Genomic DNA, 23,618 nt, shown 5'->3' with positions numbered 1-23,618 from the left:
ACCGAGGTTTAAAAGAAAGAAAACGACCTAGGGTCGTGTTTTTGGTTGTCTTGCGCCGTTTGAGAGAAAAAGAAAGGAGAAAAACAGTTCCTAAGGTTCTTGAGAGAGTTTGTGAGATTTCAAGGCGTTTTTGGTGAGATCTTGCTGTGGGATAAAAGATCCAAGGCTAGGAACGTGTTGGAAGCTTGCTAGGAGTGAGGGAATTTGTTCTTGTTGGTCAGAATCTTCTTGCAAGAGGTGAGTGCATGACCATGGCTAATCTATGCCTTTGATTCCCTTGTTCTTGCTTGTTGTTGCTTGTTTGTGTGTTTTTTTCTTGCTGGGATTGGTTGATACAGGTTCCTACGGAGGTATAAGGCTTGGGTTTTGAGTATTGGACGATTTGGAGGAGATTGGGAGCGAGATTTGACTCTCGACTTCGCGCGGATCGCAGTTGCAGAGGGAGTGTCGATCGACACCACTTAGTGTCGGTCGACACCAGCAAGTTAGGCATCGATCGACACTGTGGGTTAGTGTCGGTCGACACCATTGAGCCAGTGTCGATCGACACTAGGCTGGTGTCGGTCGACACTAGGCTGGTGTCGGTCGACACTAGGCTGGTGTCGGTCGACACCTCCCTTCCAGCGAGACGATGTTTGATTTCCTGGTTTGTGTGTTTGTTTGTTGCGTGTTTTGGAACTTTGAAATCACTGTTGCTTGTGTGTATAGCCCAGTAGATGGGAGGATTGCCTCACTAAGTATTTGTGATAATACTTACGCATCTCAATTGTTGTTTGTGGTGTGCAGGTAAAGGCAAAGTGTGATCGTGGAATCAAGGCAATGAAGAGGAGGATGTTCTAGGGACTCGATTGGATGTTGTCTGGCATTGCTAGGTTGCTAGAGTTGAGTCATTAGAAACATTGCTAGGTTGCCGGTTTCATGTTTCTTGTTGTTTGGTATTTGGATATTGCTTATGCTATGATATTGGAATGTTATTGGATATTATTGGATATTGTTATTGGTATTGTTATTCCGCTGTTGATTGTGATTGTGGTTAGGTGGCTAGTGGGTATGGGACCACTAGTTGTAGTTTATTTATATATATTGTTATTTATTATTTATTATTAAAAAAAAAGGTCGGTCGTTTCATTTTGGTATCAGAGCCCTTACGGTTCTAGGTTTGGGTTCACTAGGTTTCTGTTGTAGATGTTTGGGATTGCATGTCTTGATTGATTATGTGAGTTAGTCAATTGTGTGTGGCATGGAGTCCTAGAACATCCTCTTCGAGCTGATTGTGTGATTCCACGGTGAGTTTATGTTTCCTGTGTTATATTAGAAATTGTTTGCTTAGCCTTCTGTTCATGGTAGTGCAGATGGTTAGAGAGGAGGCTGTGGCTGGTCGAGGTCGTGGACGCGGACGTGGTCGTGGACGCAGACGTGGTCGGGGTAGGGGCAGAGTCCCAGTGGTTAGTGAGACCGAGGACCAGAGTGTGACAGTTGAGGGTGTTGGTGAGTCGCAGGGTGTTCCGGGGGATTCCGTGAGTGTGGCAGGAGGGGGCGGTGTTGATGCTCCAGTGGCCAGTGATGCTCGGGTTCCGGGTGTGGGAGTCCCAGCGGGTGGGGTCCCTGGTACTGACTTTGCGGCTATGCTAGCACAGGTGTTAGAGCGATTACCACCAGTGGTACCGGCTCAGGCTCAGGTAGTGCCACCAGTGGTGGCGGAGGAGCGGCAGCCAGTGGTTGCGGATGTGGGAGAGCATGGACGTTATTTGGCTATGCTTAAGGAGATGAAGGGTCTGTTCACTGAGAGGTTTTTGGGTGGTACAGATCCTACTACTGCGGATGCATGGAGGAGGAGTGTGGAACGTAACTTCCATACTCTGAGATGTCCTGAGGAGTTTTGGGTGGACATAGGGGTCTACTATTTGGGTGGTGATGCTGAGTTGTGGTGGAGATCAGTGGTTGCTAGGAGGGTGCAGAGGGAGATGACTTGGGCTGACTTCGTCTTGGAGTTTAACCGCAAGTATTATCCTAGAGAGGCATTGGACCGGTGGGAGGTGGAGTTCCTTCAGTTATCACAGGGGATGCGGTCAGTGCGGGAGCTGGACTTGGAGTTCAGTCGACTTCTTTGTTATGGGGGTCGGGCTATGGAGCCTGAGGAGGCTCAGATCAGGAGGTTCTTGGGGGCTCTTCGTGATGACTTGAGAGTTCACTGTAGAGGGAGGAGTTATACTACGCGTGCAGAGCTGGTTGAGACTGCAGCAGAGATTGAGGAGGATATCCGGGCACAGTCAGTGGCGGTAGCTCCAGTAGTTCACCCTAGTAAGGCTCAGCAGCAGGGTGGTTCTAGCAGGGGCGGTAGGCATGCTCAGGGAACCAAGAGGAAGTGGGAGGCTACGCAGAAGCCGAGTGGTGCGGGTTGCTTCGGTTGTGGGAGCAAGGATCACAGGGTTGCTAGTTGTCCCAAGAGGAGTGTTCCGACGACAGGACCTCAGGTATGTTATCATTGTAGGGAGACAGGGCACATCAGGCCTTTTTGTCCGAAGTTGCAGCCGGCAACAGTGGCAGCGTTACAGCAGGTGCAGCCTGGAGGTCAGCAGGTGGCACAGATTGAGGAGGGGCCATGGGTTTACACGACAGTAGAGACTGGTGGAACCAGTGCCGGGGCGATCACATGTATAATTTCTGGTACTTAATCTTTGTGAATTTAGTAGGGTCAGATTTTATGTTTTCCTGTGATAAAGTGTTAGGTTCTCAACACATGAGGTTTGTGTAGGGACCTTGTTGGTGGGTGGGTTTAAGTCCCACGTTATGTTTGATTCTGGAGCTTCTCATAGCTTCATTACTCCGGAGTGTGCAGAGTGTGCGGGGATCAGCGGGGATCCTGGAGAGCGTGCAGGAGTTGTCAGGGTTGCGGGAGATGAGTTCCTGAGAGTGATTGGACGGGCTAGAGGAATTTATATTCAGATCGCAGGAGAGTCGTGGCCAGCGGATTTGCTTATCAATCCAGTGGAGCTGTATGATGTTATTCTCGGGATGGATTGGTTGCATCAGCATAGGGTGCAATTGGATTGCCATTGGGGTAGAGTGGAGTTTGAGCGTTCAGGAGGGAAGTTGGTTTTCCAGAGTATTAGACCGACTTCGGGGAGTCTCGTGATTTCAGCCATTCAGGCTGGGAAGATGATCGAGAAGGGCCGTGAGGCTTATCTGGTTACTATATCTATGCCAGAGTCAGTGGGGAAGTCTACGGTTAGCGGTATTCCGGTAGTGGAGGAGTTTGAGGATGTGTTTCAGTCTTTGCAGGGATTACCACCATCTCGGTCGGATCCTTTTACCATTGAACTAGAACCGGGGACGACACCGTTATCCAAGGATTCTTATAGAATGGCTCCAGCAGAGATGGCAGAGCTGAAGAAGCAGCTAGAGGATCTGTTGAGTAAGGGATTCATCCGTCCTAGTGTGTCACCGTGGGGAGCGCCGGTGTTGTTTGTGAAGAAGAAGGATGGGAGTTTCAGGTTGTGCATTGATTATCGGGGTTTGAACCGGATCACTGTGAAGAACAAGTACCCTCTTCCTAGGATCGATGAGTTGTTGGATCAGTTGAGGGTTGCTACTTGGTTCTCCAAGGTAGATATGGCATCAAGTTATCATCATATACCGATAGATGAGGCAGATGTGAGGAAGACTGCTTTCAGGACGAGGTATGGGCACTATGAGTTTGTGGTGATGCCTTTCGGGTTGACTAACGTGCCAGCAGCGTTTATGAGATTGATGAACAGTGTGTTTCAGGAGTTTCTGGATGTATCTGTCATCATTTTCATCGACGATATCCTGGTTTATTCTAAGAGTCTTGAGGAACATGCAGTGCATTTTGAGGGCAGTTATGGAGAAGCTGCGGGAGCAGAAGTTGTTTGGTAAGTTGAGCAAGTGCAGTTTTTGGCAGCGTGAGATGGGCTTTCTGGGTCACATTGTTTCTCCTGAGGGGGTTTCAGTAGATCCAGAGAAGATTCAGGCTATCAGAGATTGGCCTAGACCGCAGAATGCCACAGAGATCAGGAGTTTCCTTGGATTGGCAGGTTACTACAGGAGATTTGTGCAGGGGTTTGCAAGCAGAGCACGTCCTATGACTAAGTTGACAGGGAAGGATGTTCCTTTTGTTTTGTCAGAAGAGTGTGAGGAAGGCTTTGCAAGCCTGAAGGAGATGTTCACTACTGCACCAGTGTTGGCTTTGCCAGAGCAGGGAGAACCCTATGTGGTTTATACAGATGAATCTAGAGTTGGTTTGGGGTGTGTTCTGAAGCAGCATGGGAAGGTGATTGCCTATGCTTCGCGGCAGTTGCGGGTGCATGAAGGCAACTATCCTACTCATGATTTGGAGATGGGTGCTGTAGTTTTTGCCCTGAAGATTTGGAGATCTTATCTTTATGGTGCAAAGGTACAGGTGTTCACAGATCATAAGAGCCTGAAGTATATATTCACTCAGCCTGAGTTGAATTTGAGACAGAGGCGGTGGATGGAACTTGTGGCGGATTATGATTTGGAGATAGCCTATCATCCTGGTAAGGCTAACACGGTTGCAGATGCTCTGAGTCGGAAGAGGGTAGCTTCGGCTCAGGAGCATGAGATGGAGTCTCTGGTAGGGGAGATCAGTGCTTTGAGCTTATGTGATGTTTCACAGGAACCATTGGGTTTGGAAACAGTAGATAGAGCAGATCTTCTGAGTAGAGTGCGGTTGGCTCAGGAGAAGGATTTGGGGCTGGTGAATGCCTCTAAGGATGTGGATTCAGAGTATCAGGTCTCAGATAATGGTACTATCTTGGTGCACGGTCGTGTGTGTGTGCCCAAGGATGAGGAGTTGAGGCAGAAGATTCTGAGAGAGGCTCATGCGAGCAAGTTGTCTATTCATCCAGGAGCGACTAAGATGTACCGTGACCTCAAGAGGTATTATCATTGGGTTGGGATGAAGAAGGATGTAGCGGTTGGGTTTCGAGGTGTGATGTGTGTCAGCTAGTGAAGGCTGAGCATCAGGTTCCTGGCGGGTTACTGAAGAGTTTACCCATTCCTGAGTGGAAGTGGGATATGATCACTATGGATTTTGTGGTAGGATTGCCAGTGTCACGGACCTTTGATGCAATTTGGGTCATTGTGGACCGGTTGACTAAGTCAGCACATTTTCTGGCCATTAAGAAGACTGATGAAGCAGCGGTCTTGGCTAAGAAGTATGTGAGAGAGATAGTCAGATTGCATGGGGTGTAAGCGAGCATTGTGTCTGACAGAGATTCTAAGTTCACTTTGGTGTTCTGGAAGGCATTTCAGGCAGAGATGGGCACTAAGGTGCATATGAGTACAACTTATCATCCCCAGACAGATGGACAGTCTGAGAGGACGATCCAGACGCTGGAGGATTTGCTGAGGATGTGTGTGTTGGAATGGGGTGGCCATTGGGCAGATCACCTGAACCTGGTAGAGTTTGCTTACAACAACAGCTATCAGGCGAGTATTAAGATGGCTCCTTATGAGGCTCTGTATGGGAGACCATGTCTTACACCATTATGCTGGACTCAGGTGGGGGAGAGGAGCATGTTTGGTGCTAGTTTTGTTCAGGAGACCTCAGAGAAGATTAGGGTTCTAAAGCTGAACATGAAGGAGGCTCAGGATAGGCAGAGGAGTTATGCTGATAGGAGGAGGAGAGATCTTGAGTTTCAGGTGGGAGACAGAGTGTACCTCAAGATGGCCATGTTGCGGGGTCCGAACAGGTCATTGTCAGAGACTAAGTTGAGTCCGAGGTATATGGGTCCATTCAGAGTGGTCGAGCGGGTTGGACCTGTGGCATATAGACTGGAGTTACCCGAGGTTATGCGTGCATTCCATAAGGTTTTCCATGTGTCTATGTTGCGGAAGTGTCTCCGTCAGGGTGAGCAGGTGTTGGCTAAGATTCCTGAGGATCTTCAGCCTAACATGAAATTGGAGGCGACACCAGTGAGGGTTCTCGAGAGGAGGATCAAGGAACTTCGGAAGAAGAAAATTCCTTTGATGAGAGTCCTGTGGGACTGTGATGGTGTTGAGGAGCAGACTTGGGAGCCTGTGGCGAAGATGAAAGCAAGGTTCAAGAAGTGGTATGAGAAGCAAGCCGCAACTTGAGCTTGTTTAGCCTGGTCCCATCTATAATCCGTGGGTGGAGCGGGAATGGAGTATTCCAGCCCATCTCTCTTGTTACTCGGTCGCTTGGGGTGGTTGGTTGTGCGACTCAGTAACAAGATGAGGTGGTGCTTGGGGTACAAAGTTTCCGTGAGGCGGGGTTTCTGGAGGAAAGTTTCCTGAAATAGAAGTTTCCAAGAGTGGAAAGTATCCAGAAATGGAAAGTGCTAAATATGGAAAGTCTTTCGGGAGTTAGAATTTGTCCATTTTTAGCGGTGGGGAGCCTTGGAGGGGCTTGTGTGTGGCCTTGGTGGCAGACTTTTGAGTCAGTGTGCCAGTGTGCGGCGGTCTTTTTAGACATTGTGTGGTCTTTGTGACGGGCTTTTTAGCCAGAGTGTCTTTGTCGCGGAGAATTGTAACATCCGCGAACTCAACTTAGTCTCTGACAGTGACCCATATACCTCAAAGATGGCCATGTTGCAGGGTCCGAACAGGTCATTGTCAGAGACTAAGTTGAGTCCGAGGTATATGAGTCCATTCAGAGTGATTGAGCGGGTTGGACCAGTGGCATATAGATTGGAGTTACCTGAGGTGATGCGCGCATTCCATAAGGTTTCCATGTGTCTATGTTGCGGAAGTGTCTCCGTGAGGGAGAGCAGGTGTTGGCTAAGATTCCTGAGGATCTTCAGCCTAACATGACATTAGAGGCGAGACCAGTGAGGGTTCTCGAGAGGAGGATCAAGGAACTTTGGAAGAAGAAGATTCCTTTGATGAGAGTCCTGTGGGACTGTGATGGTGTTGAGGAGCAGACTTGGGAGCCTGAGGCAAAGATGAAGGCAAGATTCAAGAAGTGATATGAGAAGCAAGCCGCGACTTGAGCTTGTTTAGCCGGGTCCCATCTGTAATCCGTGGCTGGAGCGGGAATGGAGTATTCCAGCCCATCTCTCTTGTTACTCGGTCGCTTGGGGTGGTTGGTTGTGCGACTCAGTAACAAGATGAGGTGGTGTTCGGGGTACAAAGTTTCCGTGAGGCGGGGTTTTGGAGGAAAGTTTCCTAGAATAGAGGTTTCCAAAATTGGAAAGTTTCCAAAAATGGAAAGTGCTAAAATATGGAAAGTTTTACGGGAGTTAGAATTTGTCCATTTTACCGGTGGAGGGCCTTGGAGGGGCTTGTGTGTGGCCTTAGTGGCGGACTTTTGAGTCAGTGTGCCCGTGTGTGGCAGTCTTTTTAGACATTGTGTGGTCTTTGTGACGGGCTTTTTAGCCAGAGAGTGTCTTTGTGACGGTCCTCTTTAGGACATTTGTTTGGCCTTGGTGGCGGTCTTCTTTAGGACATTTGTTTGGCCTTGGTGGCGGTCCTCTTTAGGACATTTTTTTGGCCTTGGTGGCGGTCCTCTTTAGGACATTTGTTGGCCTTTGTGGCGGGCTGTTTAGCCAGAGTGTCTTTGTGACGGTCCTTCGGGACAGATGGTCTTTGTGACGGTCCTTCGGGACAGATGGTCTTTGTGACGGGCTTTTTAGCCAGAGTGTCTTTGTGACGGTCCTCTTTAGGACGTTTGTTTGGCCTTGGTGGCGGTCCTCTTTAGGACATTTGTTTGGCCTTGGTGGCGGTCCTCTTTAGGACATTTGTTTGGCCTTGGTGGTGGTCCTCTTTAGGACATTTGTTTGGCCTTGGTGGCGGTCCTCTTTAGGATATTTTTTTGGCTTTGTGGCGGCCCTTGTGGCATGTATATGATCCTTGTGTGGTCATGTGGTATTCCAGTGAGGGGATATGTGGTTGGTAGGACATTGAGATGTTTTACGCGAGCCACGGGAAGGAAACCTGGATAGGGATAGGACTCAGACGTGTTTAGAATCGTTTGCTCACGACTCATGGGGGACTTAGGTTCTCCTAGTACTGCCATATTCAGAGACTTTGTGACTTGGGAATATGGTTGGTATAACGACTTCGGATGACGATCCGGAGGCGCTCTGTAGGGTGGCAACCCGAGAGACGAGTTGGATTTTCCTTATATATTATGGCATGCGGGTCTAGGCCCGATGAGGAGCCAACATTATGGCATGCAGACTTAGGTCTGATGAGGAGCCAATAAAAACTCAAGGTTTAGGCCTATGAGTAAAGGAAAGTCCAAAAGTCGAGAGCAAATGACGCCTTGAGCGTGAGTCTATCGCTTAGAGGTGACCTTCTGTAGATCAGTCGGAGAAGTGCAGGCCGTGGAGACGGTTGCACGGGAGTCCTTGGCTGATGGTTGTTCGAGATTCGAGGACGAATCTAGTTTGGTGGGGGAGAATTGTAATATCCGTGAACCGGAATCCTGGTTTGGGAGTTGCATCGGTCGATGCAGATGGTGCATCGGTCGATGCATGTTCACTTATGTGCATTTTGACTTAAGTCAAACGCTGCGTTTTGGGTTAAGGAAAACCCTTAGATGCGAGTTTTGTCTCATTCATGGTGGTGTGGCCGTTTTTGAGAAAAGAGATAGAGAGAAAAACTGTTCTTGAGTGTTCTTGAGAATTCTGGAGATTTGAGGCTGTTTCTGGAGAGATCTGTAGCTGGGATCGTTGTAGGAGCTTCCTAGAAGCGTTTTCCTCCTTGTGTTAGGTTCAGATTCGTCTTGGCAAAGGTAAGTGCAGGAGCATGGCTTATCTAAGCTAGAGAACTCTTTAATCTGCTTGTTTTGTGTTGTTAGACGTGTTAGATTGTTGTTATGGACGTTAGGAAGCTTTCTTGTGGCTTGGGATAGAGTTTTGTGTTTACAGGAACGAAGATCCGGCGAGAAGCTTCGGGGAAAACACGATGCTCGACATTGCATCGGTCGATGCATAGCTTGCGTCGGTCGATGCAACTGCGAGGACGGCGAGTAAAACTCTAGGGTTTTCGTGTGATGTCGAGCATGCGTTGGTCGATGCAGTTGGGTATCGGTTTAGCTTCTGTGTCGGTCGATGCAATCCCTTGATGTGTCGATCGATGCATGTTTGCGTCGGTTGATGCACTGTCCTGGTTTGTCGATCGTTGTTTATTGCTTGTTGTTTGATGGTTAAAGATACTCTATTGCTAGTGTGTATAGCCCAGTAGATGGGAGGATTGCCTTACTGAGTGTTTATAAAATACTTATGCATTGCAATATGTGTTTGTGGTGCAGGTAAAGGCAAAGTGTGATCGTGGAATCAAGGCAATGAAGAGGAGGATGTTCTAGGGACTCGGTTTTATGTTGTCAGGCTTGCTAGGTTGCTAGAGTTGAGTCATCAGAACATTGCTAGGTTGCTGGTTCTATGATTTCTGCTATTTGATTATTGGATATTGTTGATGTTATGATTATTGGATTATTATTGAATATTGGTTGGTTATTTCCACTGTTGAATGTGTTGTAGTTAGGTGCCTAGTGGGTATGGGACCACTAGTTATAGTTTATTTGATTATATTACATTTATTACTTATTATTTTATTTTTTTTAAAAAGGGTCGGTCGTTTCACGGCCCATCTCTGTCAGCATGCTGAGATAATGAGAATGGACACCCACATCCGCAGCCACTGGCTGCCGCTCCTCCGCCACCACTGGTGGCACTACCTGAGCCTGCGCCGGTACCACTGGTGGTAACCGCGCCAACACCTCTGCTAGCATAGCCGCAAAGTCAGTACCAGGGACTCCACCCGTTGGGACTCCCACACCCGGGACCCTAGCATCACTGGCCACTGGAGCATCAACACCGCCCCCTCCTGCCACACTCACGGAATCGCCCATAACATCCTGCGACTCGCCAACACCCTCAGCTGTCACACTCTGGTCCTCGGTCTCACTAACCACTGGGACTCTGCCCCTACCATGACCACGTCCGCGTCCATGACCTCGACCAGCCACAGCCTCATCTCTAACCATCTGCACTACCACGAACAGAAGGCTAAGCAAACAATTACTATTTAACACAGAACGTAAACTCACCGTGGAATCACACAATCGGCTCGAAGAGGATTTTCTAGGACTCCATGCCACACACAATTGACTAACTCACATAATCAACCAAGACATGCAATCCCAAACATCTACAACAGAAACCTAGTGAACCCAAACCTAGAACCGTAAGGGCTCTGATGCCAAAATGAAAGGACCGACCTTTTTAAAAAAAATAATAGATAATAAATATAATATATTAAATAAACTACAACTAGTGGTCCCATACCCACTAGCCACCTAACCACAATCACAACCAACAGTGGAATAACAATACCAACATCCAAAAAATAATAATCTAATAAATATAAATAACCAATATCCATAACATCAGCAATATCCAATAACCAAATAACAGAAATCATAGAATCAGCAACCTAGCAATGTTCTAATGACCCAAGTCTAGTAACTTAGCAATGCTAGACAACATAAAACCGAGTCCCTAGAACATCCTCCTCTTCTTTGCCTGGATTCCACAATCACACTTTGCCTTTACCTGCACCACAAACACATATTGCAATGCATGAGTATTTTATAAACACTCAGTAAGGCAATCCTCCCATCTACTGGGCTATACACACAAGCAATAGAGTATCAATAACCAACACACAACAATCAACAAATGACAAATAACAAACCAGGACTCAGCATCGACCGACGCCATACATGCATCGACAGATGCCAAATGGGGAAGCATCGACCGATGCATGTGTAACTTGCATCGACCGATACCCAATCTGCATCGACCGACGCATGCTCGACGTAACACGGAAACCCTAGAGTTTACGCGCCGTCCTCGCACTTGCATCGACCGATGCAAGATATGCATCGATCGACAAAACGTCAAGCACCGTGATTTCCCCAAAGCTTCTCGCCGGATCTTCGTTCCTACAATCACAAAACTCGATCCCAAGCCACAAGAAAGCTTCCTAACGTCCATAGTCACAATCTAACAAGTCTAACATCACACAACAAACAGATTAAAGAGTCCTCTAGCTTAGATAAGCCATGGTCATGCACTTACCTTTGCCACAGAAGAAACTAAACCTCAAACAACCAAGAACACGCTCCCAGGAAGCTCCTACAACGATCCCAGCTACAGATCTCTAGAGGAACGCCTCCAATCTCCTAGAATTTTCAAGAACACTCAAGAACAGTTTTTCTCTCTTTCTCTTTTCTCAAAAACGGCCACACAACCACGAATGAGACAAAACTCGCATCTAAGGGTTTTCCTTAACCCAAAACGCAGCGTTTGACTTAAGTCAAAACGCACAGAATTGAGCCAGCATCGACCGATGCTCCTACTGCATCGATCGATGCACATCCCAAACCGGGATTCCGGTTCACGGATGTTACATAAGCCCAATACACTCGGTATGGTTAATTAAATCATGATGGATAAGGATTTGCGTCACAATATTTTACTACGTTTAGACAATAGAAATTATATTTGAAAGTAATATAAATTCGAGGTCATACAAACGTTACAAATAGTTATAAAGTTTACATATTCAAAAAAGTTTTTTTTAAATAACTTGCCTTCACCTTAAGCCCCTTAAGATTATTCTTCATGCTCCATTATATGATTTATGTAATAGCGTCCAGCAAATTCGGAGCTAATATATAGAAAGCACATTCATAAGTTAAACCCTAGCATGATATACTACATGGTATTAATAAACATTTAAACTTACATAGCCTTGTGATGCTCAAGTCCTTCAAATTCCGGTTTTATAAAGATCTTGGAGGAGGCCAATGTGTTTTCAATACACGGTTTACCTATAGATGTTCAAAGTGATATAAAAGTTTAGTAAATGAGTATACAAAATAGATAGTCTTTAACATTTATTAAAACTTGTAAGTGATATTAACAGTCATACCTTCATACTCTTGAACTCTCCAGAAACGCAGTACACAAAACACCGGTTCGTTACGATATGTGAGATGGCATCCTGACGACTCCCATGAATACATGAAAAGGGTAGCATAGTTGTTTACTGGACGGCACTTGATAGATTCATTCCTACAGATGAAGATAGTAGAAACATTATATAAAGAGTGAGACTTAAAACTCTTAGCAACATGATATGTGGAATATATGTGTCTTACTTGCCATTTAATAGCGTGAAAACAACTTCACCAGCATGTTCTCTGTTGTCCGTTACAGCTACTACACATCCGCAAACATCTATTTTTTGCCAAAAAGTCATTTTTTATTCCAAAAAGATGAATAATTGTTTCCAAATCTATCATATACATAAAACTATTTAGTTTAAAAGTTCTATTTGTACTTTTATATGGAAGGAACCAATTCACAAAGTTCCAAAATTCTGAAAAATATAATAATTTACCAATACAAAGATTGCAATATCTATGAATAATTGATTCTAAATCTATCACCCACATAAAATTATTTAGGTAAAAGTTCCATTTGTACTTCAAATGGAAGGGACCAATTCACAAAGTTCCAAAATTCTGAAAAGTATAAAGATTTACCAACACAAAGATAGCAATATCTAAGAATAATTGTTTCTAAATCTATGATCCACATAAAACTACTTATGTAAAAGTTCTATTTGTACTTTATATGGGAGGGACCAATTCACAAAGTTCCAAAATTCTTAAAAGTCTATATCCACATGGTATAATTGAAATTATTATAAACCGTATTTTAAAAACGTACCAAAAGAGATGGGATGATGGATTCTTGAACGATATATATCACCCAAATCTTCGAATCGGAAGTAATTTTTCGAATTTGCTGATTCCAACTGAGTAATGGTTGAATCATCCATAAACTTGATTTGGAGAGGATGATAAGTTCCTCTCCCTTAGGGTTGGATTGATGATTTTGAAAGTCCTAATCTCATACCATTTACCCTCATAAATATACTTCCGGAGCTTTTTTAGTATTGTTGGAACAAAGGCCACCTCAATTGTGTCACCCTTCAAAATTTTGATAAAATTGTGTTAGTAATCTAATATATAAAACTTTAAAAATAACAAATTTAAGTAGAATTTATCATTTGGGAAATTCTCTAACCCTTTCATCCACAAGTAGAAGAACTCGTTTGCTGAAGAATTTGTAGACATACCAAGAATTAAAGACCTTGGCTTCGATACACCAGTTGGTTCTTCCCGATGAAGATCAGAAATATAATCGATACTCATGATTCTATCGAATTAGGGTTTTTCTGTTTTCTCTCAGTTGTCGGAGACGAAAAGGGGATTTCGGAACTGTAAGAAAACAAACAGTCACGATTAAACGTTGCGTATTAACATTTTAGCGTTCCACTTTTTTTTTTCACTATTAGATATTATTATTTAAAATATGATAACAAATGAAAGACAGAATTTGTTTTTAATAGATATGATGCAAGATTTTAAATTAAATGTGTTTGAGATTTAATTGTTAAAATTTAGACTTTATCATACAGTCAACAATTATTTTTACCATTACATAAAAATATTTTCTATCTAATTACATAGCAATATCACCATTTTAGTTATATTACAAATAATTGTAATGAGTTTTATGAGACACATTGTATTTTAAAAATCATAAAATTTTGTTTAACTAATTATAGAAAATAAAATTTAATATAAAAATCCAAAACATTTTTCAATTACAAACATAATTATTAAACAGTCTCAAAACCCTCTTTGAAAACAACATTAAGTGTTTTATTCTGGCATTTCCCATCTTTATCTGTAATTAACACCTTCAATCATTTTCTGGTTGCGACTCGAGAGAAGGCAACATAAAGCTGTCCATGTGTGAAAACCGGTTTAGGAAGAAACAATCCAACATGTTCTAGTGTCTGACCCTGACTCTTGTTTATAGTAATTGCAAACGCCACGGTAATAGGAAACTGTCGTCGCCTCATACGAAAGGGAAACTTTGCATCAGATGGACTAACATACATCCTAGGGATAAGTACTCGATCACCAACCTTTTTACCTGTCACGATCCTTGCTTCGATTACATGATTGGCCATTTGAGTAATAATTAGCCTCGTACCGTTACACAAACCTCCCTTAGGATCTATATTCCTTAGCAACATGACAGGTGCTCCTATTCTCAACGTCAAAACATGGCTTGGTAGTCCGGAAACTTGAATACTGTTTAGGAATTCCTGAGTGTAGATCATATCATCACATCCGCTTGTATCAGACGTTTCAATACTATCAGAGCTAAAATATCGTCTCTCCTCACCTATAATTAAGAAATTTTTAGAAATTTTTATATGTTTTAAATATTAGATTCTTAAAAAAAGAGAAATTTCATATCGTATTTAATTTGCATACCTGGAAGCTTACTAAGCATAAACTGATTTATCTTATCAACATCGTCATTCCTTGGACTTAGAATGGCTCTTTCACTAAAGAATTTTGTATCAGTCCTCATTGTAAAATGTTCTCCGTAGATTTCTTTAACTATTGCTTCAATAGGATTTCCACTTGTATTAATTAATAAATCATCCGGAATTTCTATCTCCACATCCCCACTATCTGGCTCGTTAATTTTGCCATCCCGGATATCAAGAAGCCACTTAGAAAAAGTAGCAAGAGCACAATACTATTACATGCCTTGCGAAGTCTCAAATTTTCGGTAAGTTTAAGAACTTTACAACTATTCCAAAGAACTGATGAGTTGATAGATGCTAAAACTGTTGCTACCCTTCCTCCTTTCGTAATAACTGGTAAAATCTGTCTAAAATCACCTCCTAACACAACAAATTTACCTCCAAAAATCTGGCACACCTCATGATATCTCGCAAACTCCTATCTAAAGTTTCATAACAAAGCTTGTTCATCATTGGAGCCTCGTCCCATATTATGAGCTTTGCTTCTCTAATTAAATCAGCAAGATCAGAATCGGCATCTATCGAACACACAGAATATTCATTAAGATTAACTGGAATACCGAATCTTGAATGAGCCGTTCTACCACCTTCCAAAAGCAAAGCAGCTATACCACTTGAAGCAACATTAAGAACAATATTACCTTTAGGCCTTATATCAGCACCAAGAATAGTCTACATAAAAGTTTTTCCAGTACCACCAAAACCATGGAAAAAAAACATACCACCTTTGTTGTGATTCACAGAGTGAATAATTTCTTCATAAACACGTCCCTGCTCATCAGTTATCATAGGTAACAACGTATCGTATAATTCCTGTTGTTTTTGAGGCTTATATATTCCCTCATCTGCGATAAGCCTATTTACTCCTGTGTTCATTATACTATCATCTAGTTTAGGCATTTTCTCGAAGGCTGTATGAGACGTCCCATTCGATCGTAACATAAGTTCTATTTCAGTTAAACATATATTTTCTATCTGAGTCCTTGACAACATAAGACCTACCACAATAAATTTAAAACACTTAATTATAATTTTTTCTTTCGAGAATGAGATATTTGCATGAAAGAAAATAAGTTTTTTGAAGTACCTGGATCGTTCCTGTTTCTCCTTTCTTTAAACAAAATATCCTCACACAAGATGTCTTTCGGTTTATTCCAGACTTCCAAAGGAACAGTTAAACTCTTTGTATGCAGTAGGATCGCAAATAACTTTCTTAAAAACTCCCCGAAACACCATTCACCTGCTTCGTTTATAGCTGCAATGTACTCCTTATCGTCATCCAGTAATCCCAATGCATAGCAAGCTTCTTGGAAATCCTTATAAAGTACACCATTGACTGTTTTTAAATAGTCAAAACTTGTTGGTCCTGGAATTTTATTAAGCAAAACTCGCAAGTAATAGGCTTGTCCTACAGAAGGCGGTACATACGTAATTCTGCCTATTGCAAAACTTTTCCGTTTCTCTGACCTTGGCTTCCAAAGTTTTTCTCTCTTATTCCACACAAATTTAGATGGAAATTCAGCATACGTAAGTTTTTTGGCCTGGGGATAAATCTTGTTGCATTCCATCCAGCCCAAAAATTTAGAAGTTTTTGTACGGTGCAAAACAACTTCTATTGGATCATCCTCGTTGTAAATAGCCAATTCTTGTCCTGGAAGATGAAACAAGGGCTTTTCTACGGCTGTAGTACGATAACAAATCGGGAAAGCAAAAATTCGCCAAGAAGCCTCACATGCAGATACATATCTAAAAATTCTTGGATTAGTTTGTCACGTATAATTAAATATGAGAATGTTTGACAATTCGAATATGTTGTTACCTGCAATTGAAAAACTTTTTAATTTCATTTTCTTGATCTTCTTCTCCTACTTCGGCTCTAACATAGTCCGAACCTTTAGTGATGTACTTGAACAAATACTTTACTGAACGTGTCTGGTTGCACCACTCAACATTTATATGAGCACGAAAACGGAGTGATAAATCACGATTATAGGGAATAACGTAACTATTATCGTATTGAAAACCCCTTTTCTCCACGACTCTCCCATCGTTTCGTCGTCTATATATTGGATAACCAGTATCATCGACAATAGTATTATCCATGAATGGTTTTGGGAAGAATTTTGTGCATTGCCCATTATTCATGCAGACACTATCTCTGTTCATAGGACCACACGGACCATGGATCATCACATCAGAAACAACTTCGTATAAATACTTATCCACCTCTTTATCAGGAATTTCAGCGCTTATGTATTTATCAATGTTTTCATCTGTTGTACGCATCTTATTGTGTGGGTGTAAAAACAGAATCATGTGCGCATGAGGCAGACCCCTCTTCTGGAATTCTATTGTATACATCGCTGAAAATTTTGAAAACAAATAAACATTTTTATTTAAACATTAAAAAATTTTATATTTTCGAAAGACTAATATAAATAATGATAAAAAATAATTTATACATACCAGAATTGACGATACCAAATGTTTTTTCCTTTCTCACTTGGTCCATTAATCTATCAAGTTTCACCTTGAAAACTCGACTACATATATCAGGTCTATCTTCTTTACTAAGACGATGCCTTTCTAGATAACGATCTATTTCAGACCACCTTGGGTTGAACGTAAAAGTTATGAAAAGATCAGGGAATCCATAATACTTGCAAGTAGCCATGGCGTCTAGATAATGTTGCATCATATATCTTTTTCCACCCGTAAACGATGACGGAATAAATATCCTTTTTCCATGTTGTGCAAGATCTCCATGTCCTTTTTCAGCAGCTTCGATTATCTTATCGACTCTCTCAGTTCGGAGTTTGCTTTGGTTCATCCAAATGTAGTTCAACCTGTTTGACTCGATAGTAGTGAATGCATCGACTAAAAACTGCTGGAATAATTTGCCTGCCATAACAATAGTCGAAGACTCTTCATATCTTTCAAATATTCTGTACGCATAAAATTCCCTCGTGGTCACTGTTTTCCTTTTACGTCCACGGGTATCCACGAACCCTATATCGATGCCTAATCTGAAACCATCTTCACCAAAAGGAAACAACAATGGGTATTGTAAAGGCAAGTATGTGGGATCTTCTCTGTAAATTACCCGAACGACTTTCTATAACAATGTCACGTTTATTCACACCAGCCGTAAAATCTCCGGGTATTAGAGCAGCGACCTCTTTGCTGGTAGGAAGATTATGAGTTCGTGCATCAGTAGTTCTTTCTGAAGGTAAGATTAATCGCAAACCTTTGCTACCGTCTTCCATATTAAATCTTTCACGTGCCGATCTAAACGCCTTAACATGCGGATTATGACTATCAAGCATCTTTTTTAATAGTCCAACAATTTCATGTCTTAAATCTCCAGAAGATCCTGATGATCTATATCAACAACAAAACACAAAAATTTATAATAATCATGATTAGTAGATATATCAAATTATATTAAAGATATTTAACAAATATTTAAGATATGAAAAATATTTAAATACATATTATTAAAATTAATAATTACCTAAATGCATAAATTCTATTAGTTATCTCGTTACATATGTCATGTATATACAATTGCAAAAACATTGGTTCCTTTCCAGGTGTGGTAAGATATCACCGATACGATGATAGTTTTCTCCGCACATCTGAAATAAATACGGCCCTCTACCATTATTTATTGAATGGTTAATTTTCCCACCTAACGATGTGAACGAAAACATCATGTTTTACGCTCGTATGTTATCGCAGAATTTTTTACCCCTATCGTCGTTATTATAAAACAATGATAATAATGTTTTAGGTGCAGTCTTCAAAGTAGGAAGTATTACTTTGCCGCGATGGCAACATAGTGAAAAATCCGGCTTTGCCTTTTTAGTCCGTTTGTTCACCCGTTCTCCATACCACATATATGCTCCACAATTATCACATAAAAAATAAGGATCTCCATCATCATAATAACCTACATATAAATTTGTTTAAAAAATTTTATTATAAATATATGTTTGATAGATACATATTTACAAAAATTTCGTATAACGATTCAGATATGCATCGAGATATACCATTATTTAATAACTTAGCTTTTACTGGAGGAAAGCCAAGAAACATGTCAGATGTCACATCCTTATCATTAATCTCGAATGAAATCCCATCAATAGAGCTATCTGAATCACTTTCATCGTTCGTATCCGAATCAGTTGCGATGAAACATGCGAAATCTTCCTGTAATCCGGGAAGAAGGAAATATTCTGCATAGGTAACAATTGGATTAGTTATTAGCATATATATATATATATATATATACTCATTTTGAAATCCCTTCCCTAACATATTACCTTTTTTCTTCCTTTGTGCCCGTTTAGACTTCAGTATTTGCATTCTTTTCAAATTCAGTGCATTCGTAAAAGTAGGTAGATTTATCGTAGAACTAACACCTGTAGTTTAATAATGTTTTTACATACAATCTATTAGTTTCCAATGAAACATATCTCTTAATGTAAAGAATAGAAGATGTCTGTACGTTTTCTAGAGACGGCATGTGTCGTTACATTCTTCCTCCGATATGGAATCTTCGAAGGTCTCATTATAATACGTCAAGTTTAGCAATCTGCAAAATGAAATTCAAAGTACGATCAAGAATTCATATAATCGAGTAATCCTGACCATTTTATTCTAAATTTCGCTGTTAGGTTTGTTTATATTAGAAGATGGTGCCGTATATATGATATAAACTAAAATGTACTAATTATTGATATATACGAATATGGACATATGTTTCTATATATCCTCTTTACTTTTTTGGATATTCTTTTTTAAAATATGTTATTTATCTTTCTATTATGTATGGGGATCTCTAATACGTATTTTTTGAGATTTACTTTCTTGGTCTTTGTCAATATATATTTTTTTTTGTTATATTTCCATAATCTTGTAAATGATTATCGGATCATTATTGAATCATTTGTTTTATTAAAATATTGTTCTACTTTTTATATCATAATTGTTATAAAAAAACAAAAAAAAAAATGTCAAATTATAATGTATTTTTCCATTAGTAGCATTATACTATTATCGAACTTTCCGCTGGATTGTCATATCATAATTATTATTAGTTAGCAAGATAATTTCATTGTGTTATCAAAACTAACACTCGATAATCATATAAAAGTGATAATATCCCTTAAAAAAACAGAATTAATTATAATAAAAAACAGTATCCTCCTGTTTGGGCAACCAATCATGGAGTTCTCTTTTAATTTTAATATAGTTTGGTTGAAAAAAAAAAACAGTACTAATTATAATAACATCATGATAATAATTATAAAAAATAAAAAATAGTTATTATTATTGAATATTTAAATCTAATTTAAAATTCAAGAACGACATTCTAAAGTCAGTCCTTTTTCATGTTAGATCTTTGCGTCCATATCTCTTGTTCTTCTCACACCAGAAATATCCAGTAACATCCTATCATTTGTGTTAATTGACTCATTGATATGCATGGTATTGTATTCCATCCAAGTATGAAATTGAGATTTCTTGTTCGTTGATTTCAATATACTATCTTCACCGTCAACAATGGAATTTTGAACGTCAAGATGCGCCAATGAGTTATCTTCAGAAGAACTTGATTCTTTTCTGGTTTTCCTTTTTTTTTAACTGGTTCCGGAATGCTATCCTCACAAAAGAAAACAAATTGTTCTGGTTGAATTTGCGAACGGACTGCATCTTCATCAGGTCCTGAACTTTTTTTGGTAGATCGACGAACTCCAGATGAACGTTTCATTATGATTCTGCACGTATACATTTGAAACATGTGAATGTAAATTTTCAATAATACAAAATAATGAATAAGCTTGATTTTTGCTTTATCTTATACGTCAAACAGCAAGAACTCAAGTATTGGTTCAGTTTTTTTTTTTTCTAGTTGACATGGTAAAAGAATAAGGCTTATATATATATATATATATATATAACATGTAGAAGATAAGTTTTCACAACTGATAATATTCTATTTCCTACAATTTCGTATTGAATAAGAACAATATTCAGGAATACCATTAAGTTTATAATATAAAATGTACTATTAACATATTTGTTAATGATCATTTTCTTAAATTCTCATATTGAATATTCAAACTATTAATTCTGGCCTTTTATTTTCAACGTATTATCGTTATTTATGGATTTTTTTTTATTTTTGAAAAGTTTTAGTTTGGGGTTTAGAGATATCCTAACTATTATGATTTCCCTAACGATTATATAGTATGTTTTTATTTATGTCACATTATATATATACTTATAATATCCATTTATTTTAAACATAATTATAGTAAATGACTGAAATAAATTCTGACCAATACAAACACGCTAAGATGTTTGGAAGCGTTCGTAATTGTCCAAAATAATTTAAACTTTTATTTTAAAAATTAAACCAATAAAGTTGAAAATAAATTTTAACCAATATCATGTTTTTCAAATGATGTAACTTGCTCAATCTCGAGGTTCAGTTTTGATTTTTTTCTTTGTCCTCATTCTATGACCCCCGGTCGTCCCAACATTGCTTTCTGTTTGATCTCTCTTAGATGAAGTCAAACTCATTTCAGCTGGTGCGATTTGCAACTTATGGTCGTCGACATCCAAAGAATTATTCGAAAGTTCATTCCTTCCATATAGTTCCTACATTGAAATTATATACATTGAGATTTTAAAGATATAGAATTCATAATGGTATTATGGGTATATATTCTTTTTTAATTACTTAGTACCTTGCCAAATTGCACAACCATGTCTTCCTTTTCCCAAAACTTTTCGACAACATAAGCAGACTTGTCGCTTTTTAAATTCTCGTTTGTAATCGAAATTTTAAACAGCATAGTCCTCCCTACTAAGGCAGAGAGACTTCCAGGAATAGCTGCAGTATCGTCCTGACCAAAGGTGAACTCTTGATTAAATACTTGTTTTTATAACTTAAAAACAAAAGGAATTCAAATGATACTATACTTACTTTAGGTTTTTCAGAAGCTAGTTCCTCTGCTTTTTTTTTCCAATAAATAGTTGGGCAAGACCGTCAAAGAAGAGCAACTTAACCTTTTGAGAACTTCCGTACCCAACATGAAGAATGAGCTTATACCTTTAAAACAGTTTGGCATGACTTAAAATATGCGTATAGTTCTAATCCACAATTCTTAAAAAAAAAATTAAGAGTCTAAGTGAAACTTACTTGTAATCAACTTCCACAACATCAGAATCACAAACTCCACAACTATAAAGTAAATCTTTTCCATTTTGAGATTCTGGTGGATACGGCTGCACCTTCTTATTGCAAACTTTACAGGCAATATAATACCATTTAGGCAAAACTTCAACAGAGTGAATTGTCACGATTGTCACACATGTTCGCGCCTGTAAAGAATAAATAAAACGTTTGTTCACCCATAGTTAATTCAGAAAAAATTTAAGGTTCATGATATCAATTTAACTTTAGAAACATTACCTCAAGTGCATAAACGATTTGGTCCATAGTACTCTTTTCGTTAATAATGAAAAACTCCTCATATAATGTCACTTTTGGTTTCTGAGGGCTTGGGTCATCATCAAGTTGTATTAAATCAACAGCATCAGTGGGCAAACTGTATAGTTATGATAATAATAAGAATATGTATATGAATATAGCATGTCTTGCAGAATAATATGGAAGGGATATATATATTCATATATACATATATATATACTTACTTATTTCGAAACGCGTCTACTTCAGACATAACTGGATTTATCAGAATGTCAGTAGAGTTGAATGCATTGGAAATACTATAATTCCCTGTAACATGAATTTAATTGGCCACGTTAGATTTGACAATCATAAGCTTTAAGTTTTTTTCCGAAAGTCAGATATTACCTTTCCATTCCTTCAGACATGCAAATCTTATTACACAAACGACAACAGTATCTTGATGTTCTTTTATTTGTGTATCAAAGTCCTTTGCAAGATCACCCCACACCGTGCAATTTAACCGGGTTCCACTATATTACGAATGCATGAAATAAGAATAAAAAATTAGTTATTTTATTTTTAATTAATTTAATTTTCAAAAATATTTACTAAAGTTTCATACGTTAAATCTTCCAAATCGAAGCTCAATTTGACATTATCCTTCCCTTTCGTTTTGACGCTATCAAGATTTCCGACACCAATGATCTGGCTGATTACATCTACAAAAAACTTTTGAATTAATATTTTTTTTCTCGAAAATTAAACTTTAAAAGACGAAGTTAACAACTCACCAAACAATACATTCTTGCCTAATTCTCCAGCTAAGATAGAAGTAAACGTCTGAAAATATTTTTCTGGAACACGAACTGGGAATTCGTCATATGGTTTCACAACAGTGGTTCTATAAAAGACGATTTTATCCCAAAGAACTTGTCTTATAACTACTATCATAATCCACTAAGCTGAATGTATCAACTATTTTAAACTCGCCGACAGCGAGTTGGTTTTGAAATCTGCTGACCAAACCATCTTCAATAGATGCATGTATCGGTATACCCTATATATAACGATTTGAAGATTAAAAACTATTATCAAGATTCACTAAAATTTTCATAGATAATTCAAATAAACATGACGTTTAAATTTTTAATTAGAACTTACATCACTATCAACGAAGACCATCTGAAGGGACTTGAAAGACTTCCAAAGTCTTATGATACGGACTCTAATCTTTTGATGGTCTAAAGCAGGGTTGAGATTGCCTAACTGAACAAAAGGACGAACGTTCATCTTTTTAGAAGTCATATTGAGTTGTGCATACGACTATTAAACACATTAGCGGATCAATATTTATAGAGATGTTATACAACCGTCTTGATTTTTTTTTTTAGAATATTTTCTTACTTTATTTTTTTAAAACGATAATGATGAGGAATGTAAACATATCATTTATGAATATTCTCAATATGCTGAATATCATTATTCAAAAAGTAAATTTAACATATTTTTTACTCCTAAAGATTTAATGAAAATCATCAAGCAGTTGTAAATTACCATATGTCGATCTTTAACATAATCATTATTTTGTAAATTATAATAATGGTCTTCAAATTTTTAAATTACACAAATTTCTATATGTTATAATTTGCAATTAACAAAAATTTATAAATAATCCGGAGAAAAGGATATTTTAATT

At 39.4% G+C, this 23,618-nt stretch overlaps 1 pseudogene; it reads right to left on the bottom strand.

Moving 5' to 3' along the window:
• Positions 1-11,627: 11,627 nt before the first annotated feature.
• LOC147938281 (uncharacterized) lies at positions 11,628-23,212 on the bottom strand (annotated as a pseudogene).
• Between the last annotated feature and the right edge of the window lie 406 nt (positions 23,213-23,618).

The sequence above is a fragment of the Camelina sativa genome, chromosome 9 (genome assembly GCF_030686135.1).
Source record: "Camelina sativa cultivar CO46 ecotype springtype chromosome 9, ASM3068613v1".
NCBI classification, from domain to species: Eukaryota; Viridiplantae; Streptophyta; class Magnoliopsida; order Brassicales; family Brassicaceae; genus Camelina; species Camelina sativa.
This window is presented reverse-complemented; position numbering and strand designations above follow the sequence as displayed.